Here is a 14,789-nt window from a genome sequence, read left to right as displayed (position 1 = left end):
TTCCTTCGTCTGTCATCTGGCTCCGTTATGTTGACGATATTCTCCTCATAACTCCTAAACGCTTCAACGTTCAAGCTCTCCAAGACAAGCTCAACCAGGTCGAGCCTTCAATCCAGTTCACACTTGAAGAAGTCGACAACACTCTTCCTTTCCTTGATGTTCTGCTCTGCAAAGCTGACCACGAACTTCGTTTTAAAGTCTATCGAAAACCCACCAACCAAAACGATCTTCTCCACTTTTACTCTCACCACGACACCAAAACCAAACGTGGTGTAATTATAGGCTTCTTCCTGCGTGCACTCAGAATCTGCAGCAATGAGTTCCTTGAGGAAGAATGCACTATAATTGAACAAGTATTTTCTAAACTCCACTATCCTCGTCACTTCATCAGAGACTGCAGACGACGGGCATTAAACATCTTCAACACACCCAGAGAAAACACTACCGAGAAGAGATACATAGTCCTCCCCACCAACTCCATTGCCAAACAAGTTTCCAACATCTTTTCCAATACCTCCTTTCAAGTATCTACCTCCACAACCACGACCATCAAGGACATTACCAGTGATAGACAGGACAAGCTTCCACCCTCTGCAGGGGTATACATAATCCCTTGTAATGACTGCAACAAGTTATACGTGGGCGAAACATCAAGGGACCTCCAAACACGTATTTCAGAACACCAATACGCAAGCAGGTCTGACGACACAAGGAATGCCTGTGTACAACACCGTAATTCACACAACCACTTGATAAACTACAGAAACTCAAGACTCATCGCCACAGAAGACAACACTCAATACCGAAGAATCCTGAAATCATCACTTATTTCTATATCCGACAACTTCAACCAGAATAGTGGCTTCTATAACATAGCTGAACCACTTGCCAAGAAACTTCTTCATCGCTATCCCACATAAGAACACTGTAGAAGGTCTGCTCACAAACTTATCCAATCTCATTTACAAGCCACCCAAGATTTTAGACTCTACAACCCCACTCGGTACATCATCAGATGCAGCATTCTCCACCTGACCTCAGCATTCTGAATCTGACTATAAATACTCGCGTCCCTTTCACCCCTGGTAGATCTGTTTGTGGCTTGAAAAAGCCCACTGTGTGGGTGAAACGTAGTCAATAAAGGATCACATTATACTGCATACGTGTTTATATTTCCATTGTGTCGGTATTTTATACCATTTATATCCATCGTGGTCAACAGTACGTCAGTAGTGGACACTGCTGCCGTGGTCAACAGTACGCCAGTAGTGGACACTGCTGCCGTGGTCAACAGTACGCCAGTAGTGGACACTGCTGCCGTGGTCAACAGTACGCCAGTAGTGGACACTGCTGCCGTGGTCAACAGTACGCCAGTAGTGGACACTGCTGCCGTGGTCAACAGTACGCCAGTAGTGGACACTGCTGCCGTGGTCAACAGTACGCCAGTAGTGGACACTGCTGCCGTGGTCAACAGTACGCCAGTAGTGGACACTGCTGCCGTGGTCAACAGTGCCAACAGATACATAACCTTAGCATATGTATTTTTCCCACACGTGCCCAGCAGCGTACACCAGTTATTACTTTTTGTTGTCTATCCACCATAAGGCGTACACCTGTGACTAGTCCATCGTATGTAAACGAGAGAAGTGCAGCTGCTGGCAGGACAGGTTTGGGGATGAGGGTGAGGGAGTCGGCAGCTGTGTAAACCATGGCTGGGAGTCTCCATATAAACACTGACCCATCACGACTACCAGAAAACACACACAAAAGAGCATGCATTATGAGAGGTTGAAACATGGAAACAGGTTGAAACATACAAAATTCACGACCTTGACGGAGAGACGGGTCAGGGAAGGCAGGATCAACGTGTGTAAAATATTTAAAAGGATTTCTCTATACAGTGACGCTGAAGACACAACTAAGTCACAAGGCCGATAGAAAAATGCTTCCCACAACGAACAGGTGAGTACATCATACGTAACACTGTATAACTACAGCGCCAAGTACAACGCTGCAGTAAGACTCATCGCTCATTAAACACTGAAGTCATTCAAAAGATATATATGCATAGATTTCTATCGTGTGGATGCCTGGAACAATTTTATCTACGTGGAACAGTCTTCCGAGTAGACCAACAGAGGTTAAAACCTTTGGTACATTTAAAAAGAAACTGGACAAATTTATGCGTGAGAACATAAGAACCTTTCTAATATTCGCCTACACAGTAGGCTTCTTCAGTCAAATACAAAGGCAGCAATAGTAATGAAATAGAGATGATGTAATCAGTCCATCAACCTTGGAGAAGTATTCGAGGTGGTCAGTCCCTCAGCCTGAAGACGAGTTCAGTTCCACGGAGCTCAACTCTTCTCCAGGCTGAGGGACATGCGTCTTAATCTTAGGTATTACCATACAACTTCTCAGAGAAAGACGTGCCTAGCTTGGGCCAGTAGGCCTACTGCAGTGTTCCTCCAGGCTTATGTTCTCATGACTCAAATTGTTAAACAACTGTACAGACAAAAAGGTCAGGGGAGTCACTCTGCTAGGCCCTGAAGCACTCAAGAGGCCCTTAGTGCCACCTGACCTAGTACTTAAGTGGCACCACGTGCCCCATACCCTGGCACTGCCCAAGACTTTCATAATAATCTTTATCAACATGTTTACACTGTTGTTTATTAAGACGTTGAAAATGTTTGTAAACAATTTTTAAATGTTTATATTTTTAAAATGTTTATAAAAACCTGAATGTTTATACTTAAAATGTTTATAGACTATTTAAAATAATTAAAGACTATTAGAATGTTTATAAAGAATATTAAAATGTTCATAAAGACTTACAATGTTTATAGACATATAGAATGTTTATACAGAGTATTAAAATGTTTATATACTGTTAATAAAAACTACTAGAATATTTATACATTGGTTTACAATATAGACTATTATATATAAATTTGTTTAAAAGGTATATAAACAGCAATGTTGATAACCTCGAGAGTGCAGTAGTGAATATTAAGATGTTTATAATGTTTATATAGTGAGAAGAGTGGAGGAGTGTTGGCTTCACTGACCCAGTAAACACACTGTAACACTGAGACCAACAACGTGAATGTTGAATATGACACCTGAGTAGCAATATTTCTAATATAAAGACTGACACTACTTGACTCTGAGGAAGTCTGTGATAACATAACTACCACGCACTCTAACACACACACGCACACACACACACACACACACACACACACACACACACACACACACACACACCCGTGTTCCTCACATCATGCCAAGGTCAACCTGATCCCGTCACTCTTATGTCAACCTATGTCCTTCTGCCAAGCCATTCACACACACACACACACACACACACACACACACACACACACACACACACACACACACACACACACACACACACACACACACAGTATTTCTGAAAGAAAGCAAAGGAGAAAAATCCCCAGAGACTACATCCATTACACACAAAAACTTACTCGAATCATAGCAGGTGTAATATTTCAATAAGGTTACCACATAATAAGAAACAAAGAGGAATGACACCGATGCTCAGAAATATTTTGAAATGTGAAAAACTGGGAACCAGACATCGTTATTAAATATATATATATATATATAAGTACATATCACATACAGTAATTAACATTAAAAATAGGTTGGAAATTTTTTTATTAGTGGGTTTGGGTTTGAGAAGGATTTGCCTAATATGGGCCAGTAGGCCTGTTGCAATGTTCCTCCTTTCTTATGTCCGGAGAGATCAAGATAACAGTGAGAATGATGGGTCATGTGGTAGATGAGTGTCTCAGTTGAAGAACGGAGTATGAAAGAACATGAAGAGAATGAGGGAGGGAGGAAGGAAGGAAAGCAGAAAAAGGGAGAGGGAGTGCGGGTGAAAAAAGAGGACGAGGAGGAGTGGGAAAGTAAGTCTTGTGAGGCGATGCAAGTCTGGGGAGTTTTTGCTGTGAGAATAAGAGCAGGAGAGAGAGTCTGGGGGAGCTGGGACCTTAGTGACTGTGGATCTTACACCACCACACAGCCAACACTAAAATATCAAGATACCATAACAACTCACATGATATCAAGGTCCAGAAAAATAGTATACGATACCATCGTCCCTTAAGTTCATAAAAAAATACCGAAGTCTCGCATTAACGCCAATAAAAAATCATACAATACCAAGGTCCGGAAAAATTAATCATAAAATACCACAGCCCCATAGAAAATCAACTTCAAAGGAAATGTATATTAAAGAAGACATTCTGTTTGAGAAGGAGCGAAACTTAAGTAGAAAATAAATAACTAAAACAGACGTGCAACAGTTAGGTATCTTTATACCGAAAAGTTTCGCATACACAGTAGGCTTCTTCAGTCCATAGTCTGGAATGGTCCAGCTTATGGAAAACTCTTTTCCAGACTGAGGGACTGACCACCTCAAAACTAAGTCTTCAAGGGTGATGGACTAATCACATCGTCTTCACATCCTTACTGCTTCTTTTAACCCCTCTGTACTGGACTGAAGAAGGCTATTGTGTAGGCCAAACGTTTCGGAATAAAGATACCTAACTGTTGCACATGTGTCTTACCTATCAACCTGTCGGTATAGAATGCCATTTTCACATCCAGAAAAGAGGTATCTGGTGGCCGGCCAGCAACTTATCTCTGGTGTCGTGTTTTAGCGCAAAAGATTTCTGGAAGTAAATCAGGTTTAATGTAGTAGTGAAGCTTGTAGTGGCCAGGGTGCAGGTAGTGTGTGGGTTAGACTCCAGCCCCTGGCACCTGATGGATGACCTTACATATCTACTGCCTGCATCAACATAAGTTAGAGTGAGGTAACCTAATGTGAAGATTTGGGGGAGAGAGAGAGAGAGAGAGAGAGAGAGAGAGAGAGAGAGAGAGAGAGAGAGGAGGCGGAGGGAATCGGTAATCTCCCTGAAATTAGAAATTTACCTGCTGGTATTTATTCAGTTATCTCTGTGAGAGCAGTGTTGGTAGCCCTGTCCTTTCTAAGATATGTGTATATCCCGCCTCTCTATATGACTTCTGTTATGTCTGTCTGCACGCTTTCCTGTCTGTACGTCTGTCTGTGTCTGTAGTACATATTTGACCTGGGATGATCTACTGACTGTGGTCGCTTTTCTCCATCCCAGCTTCCAGAGGTGTGTATGTACTCACCTAACCGTACTCTTCTAATTGTAGTTGCAGGGATCAAGTCACAGCTCCTGGTCCCGCCTCTTCGCTGGTCGCTACTAGGTCCACTCTCTCCCTGCTCCATGAGCTGTGTGTGTGTGTGTACTCACCTATTTGTACTCACCTATTTGTGGTTGCAGGGGTCGAGTCTTAGCTCCTGGCCCCGCCTCTTCACCGGTTGCTACTGGGCCCTCTCTCTCCCCGCTCCATGAGCTTTATCAAACCTCGTCTTAAAACTGTGTATGGTTCCTGCCTCCACTACGTCATTTTCTAGGCTATTCCACTGCCTTACAACTCTATGACTGAAGATATACTTCCTACTATCTCTCTGACTCATTTGTGTCTTCAACTTCCAATTGTGGCCTCTTGTTTCTGTGTCCCCTCCCTGGAACATCCTGTCTTTGTCCACCTTGTCTATTCCATGCAGTATTTTATATGTCGTTATCATGTCTCCCCTGACCCTCCTGTCCTCCAGTGTCGTCAGGCCGATTTCCCTTAATCTTTCGTCATAGGACATTCCCCTTAGCTCTGGAACTAACCTTGTCGCAAACCTTTGTACTTTCTCTAGTTTCTTGACGTGCTTTATCAAGTGCGGGTTCCAAACAGGTGCTGCATACTCTAGTATGGGCCTGACATACACGGTGTACAGTGTCTTGAATGATGTGTGTGTGTGTGTGTGTGTGTGTGTGTGTGTGTGTGTGTGTGTGTGTGTGTGTGTGTGTGTGTGTGTGTGTGTGTGTTCTCCCAAGGGCTCGTGCGCGCGTCATATTTCACTTAGTTTAATGACAGATGGACATACTCTAGTGCATCATTCATTCTTTCTTCTACGTAATAATTATAAGGCACATTTTTTCCAACTGAGCATAAGTAACATATTTATTTCGGCTGGTACACCCAAGAACTGTTGATGGACCTGCCTCTAGAAGGTTACGAGAGTTCCACCATGACACCCCATACTGAAGATACTCGTTGGCTGCCTTGTAGACCCCTTGGTCAAATAAGTTGTTATTGCTAGTGAACCGCAGGTGTATATAGCCATCACAACCTGGCTCCTCCGGCACTTATGAGCAGTTTTCTAGTTTTCCCCTAAAGGTTTCTACATGAGAAGTCAGGCCCAGCACAGAGTATGTTGCACCAGCATGACGCCCACACGTGGTCTAACACACACACACACACACACACACACACACACACACACACACACACACACACACACACACACACACACACACACACACACACACACACACACACACACACACACACACACACACACACACACACACACACCAAATAATATTGCGGAAGAATTGAGGGAATGCAATGCAAGGAGAAAAGAACTACGAGACACATGATAACGACATACAAGATACTCAGAGACAATGACAGGGAGATATTCTTTGACATGAGGGGAAACAACAAACACAGACAAGTCACAGAGATGTTAGGCAGTACTTTATTCTTAGATAAAAATGGAACACTCTGGAAGACAAGGCGGGGCTAAGAACTAAGCCTCGACCCCACAATCACAAGTACACATACACGAGTGTGAAACAAGGAGCGACCAATGCTTCTATAATTACAAATACGTAATTATAAAACACATACACACACACACTTAAGGCTGTATCAGGTCATATTTTATATGCAAGAGGTGGTCCGTTTGTACCTACGTCTTGACTTTATTGGTATCTACATATAAGGTTCGCTCTGTTTATGGACACGAGACTTCTGTGTTTGTGTGTGTGTGTGTGTGTGTGTGTGTGTGTAACATGAAGGTCTTCTCTCTCTCTCTCTCTCTCTCTCTCTCTCTCTCTCTCTCTCTGCGCCTCCTCTTTCCCTTCCAGCTTACCTTTTCATCCTGTATATCAAGGACCCATCACCGTACATCAAGATCCCATCACCGTACATCAAGATCCCATCACTGTACATCAAGGACCCATCACTGCACATCAAGATCCCATCACTGCATATCAAGATCCCATCACTGCATATCAAGATCCCATTACTGTACATCAAGTACACATCACTGTACATCAAGATCCCATCACTGCATATCAAGATCCCATCACTGTACATCAAGGACCCATTACTGTACATCAAGGACCCGTCACTGTTATCAAGGACCCATCACTACATCAAGCACACATCACTGTACATCAGGTACACATCACTGTACATCAAGCACACATCACTGTACATCAGGTACACATCATTGTACATCAAGTACACATCACTGTACATCAGGTACACATCACTGTACATCAAGTACACATCACTGTACATCAAGTACACATCACTGTACATCAAGTACACATCACTGTACATCAGGTACACATCACTGTACATCAAGTACACATCACTGTACATCAAGTACACATCACTGTACATCAAGTACACATCACTGTACATCAAGTACACATCACTGTACATCAAGTACACATCACTGTACATCAGGTACACATCACTACATCAAGTACACATCACTGTACATCAGGTACACATCACTACATGAAGTACACATCACTGTACATCAAGTACACATCACTGTACATCAAGTACACATCACTGTACATCAAGTACACATCACTGTACATCAGGTACACATCACTGTACATCAAGTACACATCACTGTATATCAAGTACACATCACTGTACATCAAGTACACATCACTGTACATCAAGTACACATCACTGTACATCAAGTACACATCACTGTACATCAGGTACACATCACTGTACATCAAGTACACATCACTGTACATCAAGTACACATCACTGTACATCAGGTCCACATCACTGTACATCAAGTACACATCACTGTACATCAAGTAAACATCACTGTACATCAAGTACACATAACTGTACATCAAGTACACATCACTGTACATCAGGTCCACATCACTGTACATCAAGTACACATCACTGTACATCAAGTAAACATCACTGTACATCAAGCACACATCACTGTACATCAAGTACACATCACTGTACACTAGGGGACTTGCACTCTCAACAAGGTCCACCATCGCTACCTTTGACTCTGTATAAACAATTACAGTAATCTTGGCTGTATCCTCCCTCCAGTCTTCCCTCCCTCCCTCCAGTCTTCCCTCCCTCCCTCCAGTCTTCCTTCTCTCCCTCCCTCCCTCCCTCCAGTCTTCCCTCCCTCCAATCCTCCCTCCCTCCGTCCGTCCAGTCTTCCCTCCCTCCCTCCAGTCTTCCCTCCCTCCAGTCATCCCTCCCTCCCTCCAGTCTTCCCTCTCTCCATCCCTCCAGTCTTCCCTCTCTCCATCCCTCCAGTCTTCCCTCTCTCCATCCCTCTCTCCATCCCTCCAGTCTTCCCTCTCTCCATCCCTCCAGTCTTCCCTCCCTCCAGTCTTCCCTCCCTCCATCCCTCCAGTCTTCCCTCCCTCCAGTCTTCCCTCTCTCCATCCCTCCAGTCTTCCCTCCCTCCAGTCTTCCCTCTCTCCATCCCTCCAGTCTTCCCTCTCTCCATCCCTCCAGTCTTCCCTCCCTCCATCCCTCCAGTCTTCCCTCTCTCCATCCCTCCAGTCTTCCCTCTCTCCATCCCTCCAGTCTTCCCTCTCTCCATCCCTCCAGTCTTCCCTCTCTCCATCCCTCCAGTCTTCCCTCTCTCCATCCCTCCAGTCTTCCCTCCCTCCATCCCTCCAGTCTTCCCTCCCTCCAGTCTTCCCTCCCTCCATCCCTCCAGTCTTCCCTCTCTCCATCCCTCCAGTCTTCCCTCTCTCCATCCCTCCAGTCTTCCCTCTCTCCATCCCTCCAGTCTTCCCTCCCTCCAGTCTTCCCTCCCTCCATCCCTCCAGTCTTCCCTCCCTCCCTCGCTTCATCATTCGCCCAACTGCTTTTCTTTACCTTTTACCATCATTAGATACAAGGATACAGGTTACGGAGCGCCTGGATACTTCCAGTTGGTACTGGAGTGTTTAACACATTACATGGTATTCCAGCGGCACTGTTTTCAAAACCCTTTTTTTTCTGAGGGAAATACAACCGTTGACTACAACACACCTATTATTTATATTTCGAGGTGGGCAGGGGATCCAGCAGGATTATAAAGAAACCAGCCTCTCCCTCCCCCCCCCCCCCTCTCTCTCTCTCTTTCTCAAGGAAGAGGAAAACAAAGTGGTTTAAATATTTATCTTGCTTGTGAGTTTGTTGTGAAATGTTCCAGGTATGGTATTACATTTTTATTCTTCAAAAAACAATACTTTCTTAGGTCATTATTGCAGCGTAACACAAGAAAGTTAAGCTGTTTGCCTTATTTTCGTTGGTGTCTTTCCGGTCCTCTGTAATGTTGCTAGCTACAGCAGGTAACTATTTACTGCTAGGTGAAGGAGGGCAGCAGGAGTAAGGTGACTTGTCTACACGTTCCCCTCACTAACCGAATTTAACCAGATTCTTATCGGCTTTCAGCCGAATGCTTTATCACGAAGATATGACACTTATGAAAGCTTGTGACACATCAAGCAATGTAACTTAATACGTTTCAACCTTCCAGAGTTGAACGCCCTTGTGGGCTGAACGCTCGTATTAAGCCACATCAGGCAGTTTGAGTTATTGCACAAATACATGTATACACCAGCAGGTAGGCTGCAGCACCAGCAATTACTATCAGAATTACGGCAACTGCCTGGAGACACTGTTGCATGTTACACCATGCAGATAAGAATCCTGGGTTCGACCCCAAGGCAGAACGAGATGTATGAGCAAGTCTTCGTACACCTGCTGCCCCTGTTCACCTAGCAGCACACAGATACTTGGTTAGTCGACTGTTGTGTCATCCATGGGATGGTAATATTCCTTAGATAAGGCCTGACTTTCGAAATGAGCTGAGCATAACTCCTAGCCTACAAGTTCAACTGTGAATGTCTTATATACAAAGCTCTGCAACAATGCCACACTGAACAAACGTGTCTTCATCCAGAAAAAGAAAGATTTCTTAGAAACATCAACAAGGGGAACAAGAAGCTACAACGGAGTAAAATGAGGGAGTGTTACAACGAAAAGTTCTGTCCCCCACCCTTCCACAAGCTGATTTAAACTTAGTCTTCCAGTAGGCTACTGACAACATGACGTTTAGCGAGGACTAATTTCAGTTACTACGTCACGGAAGAATGGAGGAAATAAGAGCATAATCGGAGTACACGACAAACTCAAACCACTCGACAGAGCATACGTCAAGTGTTAGACCTGGGAGTGATAATGTCAGAATATCTCACGTTCAAGGAGCACAATGATATTGTGGCAGCTGCAAGAAAAATGATAGATTGGATAACTAGAACGTTCAAAGGAGACGTCACGTCAATGATGATACTCTTCAGGTCAATCATTTTCTCTAATCTGAAATATTGCTGTGTACTAACGGCCCCCTTCAAGGCAGGCGAAATTACTGAGTTGTAAAATATAGAGATCAATCACAGCTCGTGTAAACTCAGTCAAGCACCTAAAATATTGGGAGTTCTTTAAGTCCATAGAGCTGTCCTCTTTAGAACGTAGGCGAGAAAGACGCATCATAATCCACACCTGGAAGATACTAGAGGGATTGGTCCCAAACCTGCACACCGAAATTACTACTCATGAGCACAAGAGGCTTGGCAAACGGTGCAAGACGCCTTCAACGAAAAGCAGGGGAGCGATGAGTACACTGAGACGGCACTCAATAAATGTAAAGTGACCGACTCTTCAGCGGCTTTTCTTCATAAGGGGAATTACCAACAACTTCCCTAGCTGTCTTCAAGAGGAAGCTCGACAGATTCTTCGTAACACTTTATAATTAACAGGGTTGCTGTGCACGTTTAACTGCACTAGCACTAACAACTTGATTGATTAGGCTAACAATTAGGAGGCTTGCCTGGTGGCCGGGGCGGTGACCTCCAGAGGTGCCTCTAGGAAATCTCCAGGAAATGGGTTACAAAATGTAGTAAGCGCTACATTGTAATTTTTATTTTAATCTATGATACTGAAGACGGGACACCGATATAGGTGCTCTGGTGTAGCTAAATAATGAATACGAGACATCACGACCATAATTATGATGCTCTTGTAGCTACAAACAGTGATGAGGAGAGGCCTCGAGTATATAGCTCTGCTCTTGTAGCTATGAACAAGCAATCAAGTAATGAGAGACTAGGCACCGCTACACAAGTATTGAAATAACTAAACCCACAGGACACCGGCCGCCATTTGTCATAGCACGGCTTCAATAAACTACAAAGGCAGGGCCAACAAGGCCAGAGCGTAGTTGGCAACACTCGCCCTGATAATACTGCAGTGGCCACCTAACACACACACACACACACACACACACACACACACACACACACACACACACACACACACACACACACACACACACACACACATCAATGTACCATCTAGTCTAGAACCTGCTGCAGTGTCTGTATTCCTTGGTTCTTACAGGAGTGCGAGTGGATGGACTAGAGTTGGACTAGCCTAGAATTGCGCAATAGGTCTACTACGGTACTCATTATACTGTTTATATTCTTACAAAATAGGGAGCAGTGAACACTGCCAACTAACGTAGCTGCCGTAAGTTTTATTCAGGTATAGGTACACATAAATACAGTGGTACACAAATACAGTTACATCAATTATCACATATAGCAGCATATGTGTAGATTACCTAGGATAACCCAGAAAGTCAAAGTGACTTATATCCATGTCCTAAATACAACTTGAAAAGCTTAAATGATTATTTTTCTCAACATTACTTGAAGTGTTGAACAAGAGTAGAGAATGCCATGCAAATCATCATGGGGAAGAACCGAACCCTTTAGGAATAAAGACACTTGAATATACCTTGAAAGGGTTTGGGGGGGATGATCAACGCCCCCCGCGGCCCGGTCTGTGACCAGGCCTCGTGGGGGATCAGGGCCTGATCAACCAGGCTGTTAAACACATGAAACATCTTAAAACATTGTGGTAGAAGATGTTTTACCCGCTAGAGTAAGCTTAATCTAATACAGAGAGGAAAAAATCACAGTATATAGTGAATATGTTGTCACTGAGACACTTCTACAATATCTGTGAATCTTTAATGAGGAAATGTTTCGGCAGCCAATGACTTCTTCAGTCCAATACGGTGGACGATGAGAAAGAGTGAGGTAATCAATCCCTCAGCCTCAACAGTCTTCATAAATGAGATAAAATGTAATTAGGTATTAGCTGAAAGTAAAGCTGCACCTGAGTTACAACTGGGTCATGTGCTGCTCTGTATAATCACTTCAAATTATGCTCAACATAATTGAAAAGATATAGTTATGTAATTTCTTAAATATAACAGATAAATTATACATACTGCAAACAGCGTCAATTTTTAGCAAGTCTGTTATAAGTTAAAATAGTCTGGGTTGATTATAAAAGAAAACTATTTTATAGGTTTGCTGGAGAGGAGAGGCTGTGAGGGGGAGGGGACACAATCTTTGAATGATCAGACGAGAGAATAAACAGCAATACAAGAAAGTGCTCTGAGGAAACGAAAATAGACAGTGTGGCAGCTGCCACTCACCAGCTTAAGAATGATTTGATATATATATATATATATATATATATATATATATATATATATATATATATATATATATATATATATATATATATATATATATATATATATATAAATATATACCTATGACAGATTTCGAGGGCTCCTCTGCCCCTGCAACCAGACATCAAGGCACTGCCTTTGAAGGCAGGGTTTATGCAGTTCAATGCGAGCAAATGCAAGCTCTTAATTCTTGGGTAAGAAAAATAACCAGAGCAGCAGCACTGACCTAAATATAGACCTTAACCAAACCCGATGTGAAAAACATAAAGCAAAAATATCAAGCTGAGACAGAACCATCAAAAATATGTTCATATTGGATAAACTTAGATTACACATCTCGTTCCGCAACTTGGAAAGGATAACAAACCATAATCAACCTAATAAACACTTACATCCACCACCGATATAGTTCAGCACTGCTGAGATATTTACTGGCAGAGACCAAGAGCTACCATTGTGCAGCACAGACTAAAACGTGCAGGGCAACGCTACAAATTATTATATATATATATATATATATATATATATATATATATATATATATATATATATATATATATATATATATATATATATTATCGTGCCGAATAGGCAGAACTTGCGATCTTGGCTTAAATAGCAAGGCTCATCTTGCCATACAGAACAAGCGAAAATTTGTGTATGCAATAATGTCGCCAAAATCATTCTTAACCTAACGAAAAAAATATATTTCACTGTGTTTGTTTAGTATTAAATTATTGTAAACAAATCTAAAATATATTTAGTTGGGTTAGGCTAAAATAAATTGCTGTTGTTATAATAAAGTTAGGTAAGATTTCTAAGATTCTTTTGGTGCAAAATTAAATTTTTTTACATTAACATTAATGAAAAAATATATCTTTAAACGTATAAGAGAAAATTTCAGAAAGGACTTAATTTTAAATGAGTTCTTGCTAATTGACCAGTTTTACATAATATATATATATACATAATATATATATATATACATAATATAATATATATATATAATATATATATATATATATATATATATATATATATATATATATATATATATATATATATTATATATATATAATATAAAATATATAATACAGGTGTTCGTAGGTACACCTGCTCTTTAATACAAATATGTAATCAGCAAATCGTGTAGTAGCATCTTAATGCCTAAATGCATGAAGACATGGTCAAAACGTTCACTTGCTAAGACCCAACATCAAAATGGGGATAAAGGTTCAGTAAGTGACTGAGCGTGGAAGGATTGTTGGTGCCAGACGGGGGGAGGGGACTGAGTAGCTCACAAACTGCTGATCTTCTGGGAGTTTCACACTCAAGTCTCTAGTTTACAGAGGAGGTTGTAAAAAGCACAAAACATCCAGTGAGCGGCAGTTCTGTGAGTGAAAACACCTTGTTAATTAGAGAGGCCAGAGAAGAATGGCCAGACTGGTTCAAGCTGACAGGGAGGCGACTCAAATAACCACACGTTACAATACTGGTAAGCAGAACAGAATCTATGAATGCACAACACATCGAACCTTGAAGTGGATGGGTTAAAGCAGCATAAGGCCACACCGGGTTCCATTCATGTCAGCTAAGAACAAGAAACTAAGTTTACAGTGGGCACAGGCTCGCCAAAAACAGTCGAAGATTGGAATAACGTCGCCTGGTTTGACGAATCGCAATTTCTAATCAGACATGCAGATAGATGGGTCAGAATTTGGCATAAACCTTTGGGATGTGGTAGAATGTGCAGCCAACAAATCTGTAACAACTGAGTGATGCTATCATGCCAACATGGACCAGAATTGCTAAGGAATGTATCTAACACTGTTGAATTCATCCCCGAAGTATTCAGCCACTTCTGGGGATAAAAGGGGAGACCTCTCTAGTAATATAAGGCCGTACCTAATAAAGTGGCCACTGAATGTATAAAATATAAAATTTCGAAACCTTGTTAGGTCTATAATTCTACAACGCCTGATGCTTCTGATAG

At 42.2% G+C, this 14,789-nt stretch overlaps 1 protein-coding gene across 4 annotated transcripts in view; it reads right to left on the bottom strand.

The window, feature by feature from the left end:
- LOC128700737 (NADPH oxidase 4) overlaps positions 1 to 14,789 on the bottom strand; it is an 80,087-nt gene that overhangs the window by 58,601 nt on the left and 6,697 nt on the right. The window contains exon 3 of one of the 4 annotated variants that reach the window (XM_070097138.1): positions 4,602 to 4,706. The exons of the other annotated variants lie outside the window; for them this stretch is intronic. The gene's annotated coding sequence lies outside the window, so the exon portion shown is untranslated. The remainder of the gene's footprint in view (positions 1 to 4,601; positions 4,707 to 14,789) is intronic. 4 annotated transcript variants of the gene reach the window in all.

Source organism: Cherax quadricarinatus, chromosome 56 (genome assembly GCF_038502225.1).
Source record: "Cherax quadricarinatus isolate ZL_2023a chromosome 56, ASM3850222v1, whole genome shotgun sequence".
NCBI lineage: Eukaryota > Metazoa > Arthropoda > Malacostraca > Decapoda > Parastacidae > Cherax > Cherax quadricarinatus.
This window is presented reverse-complemented; position numbering and strand designations above follow the sequence as displayed.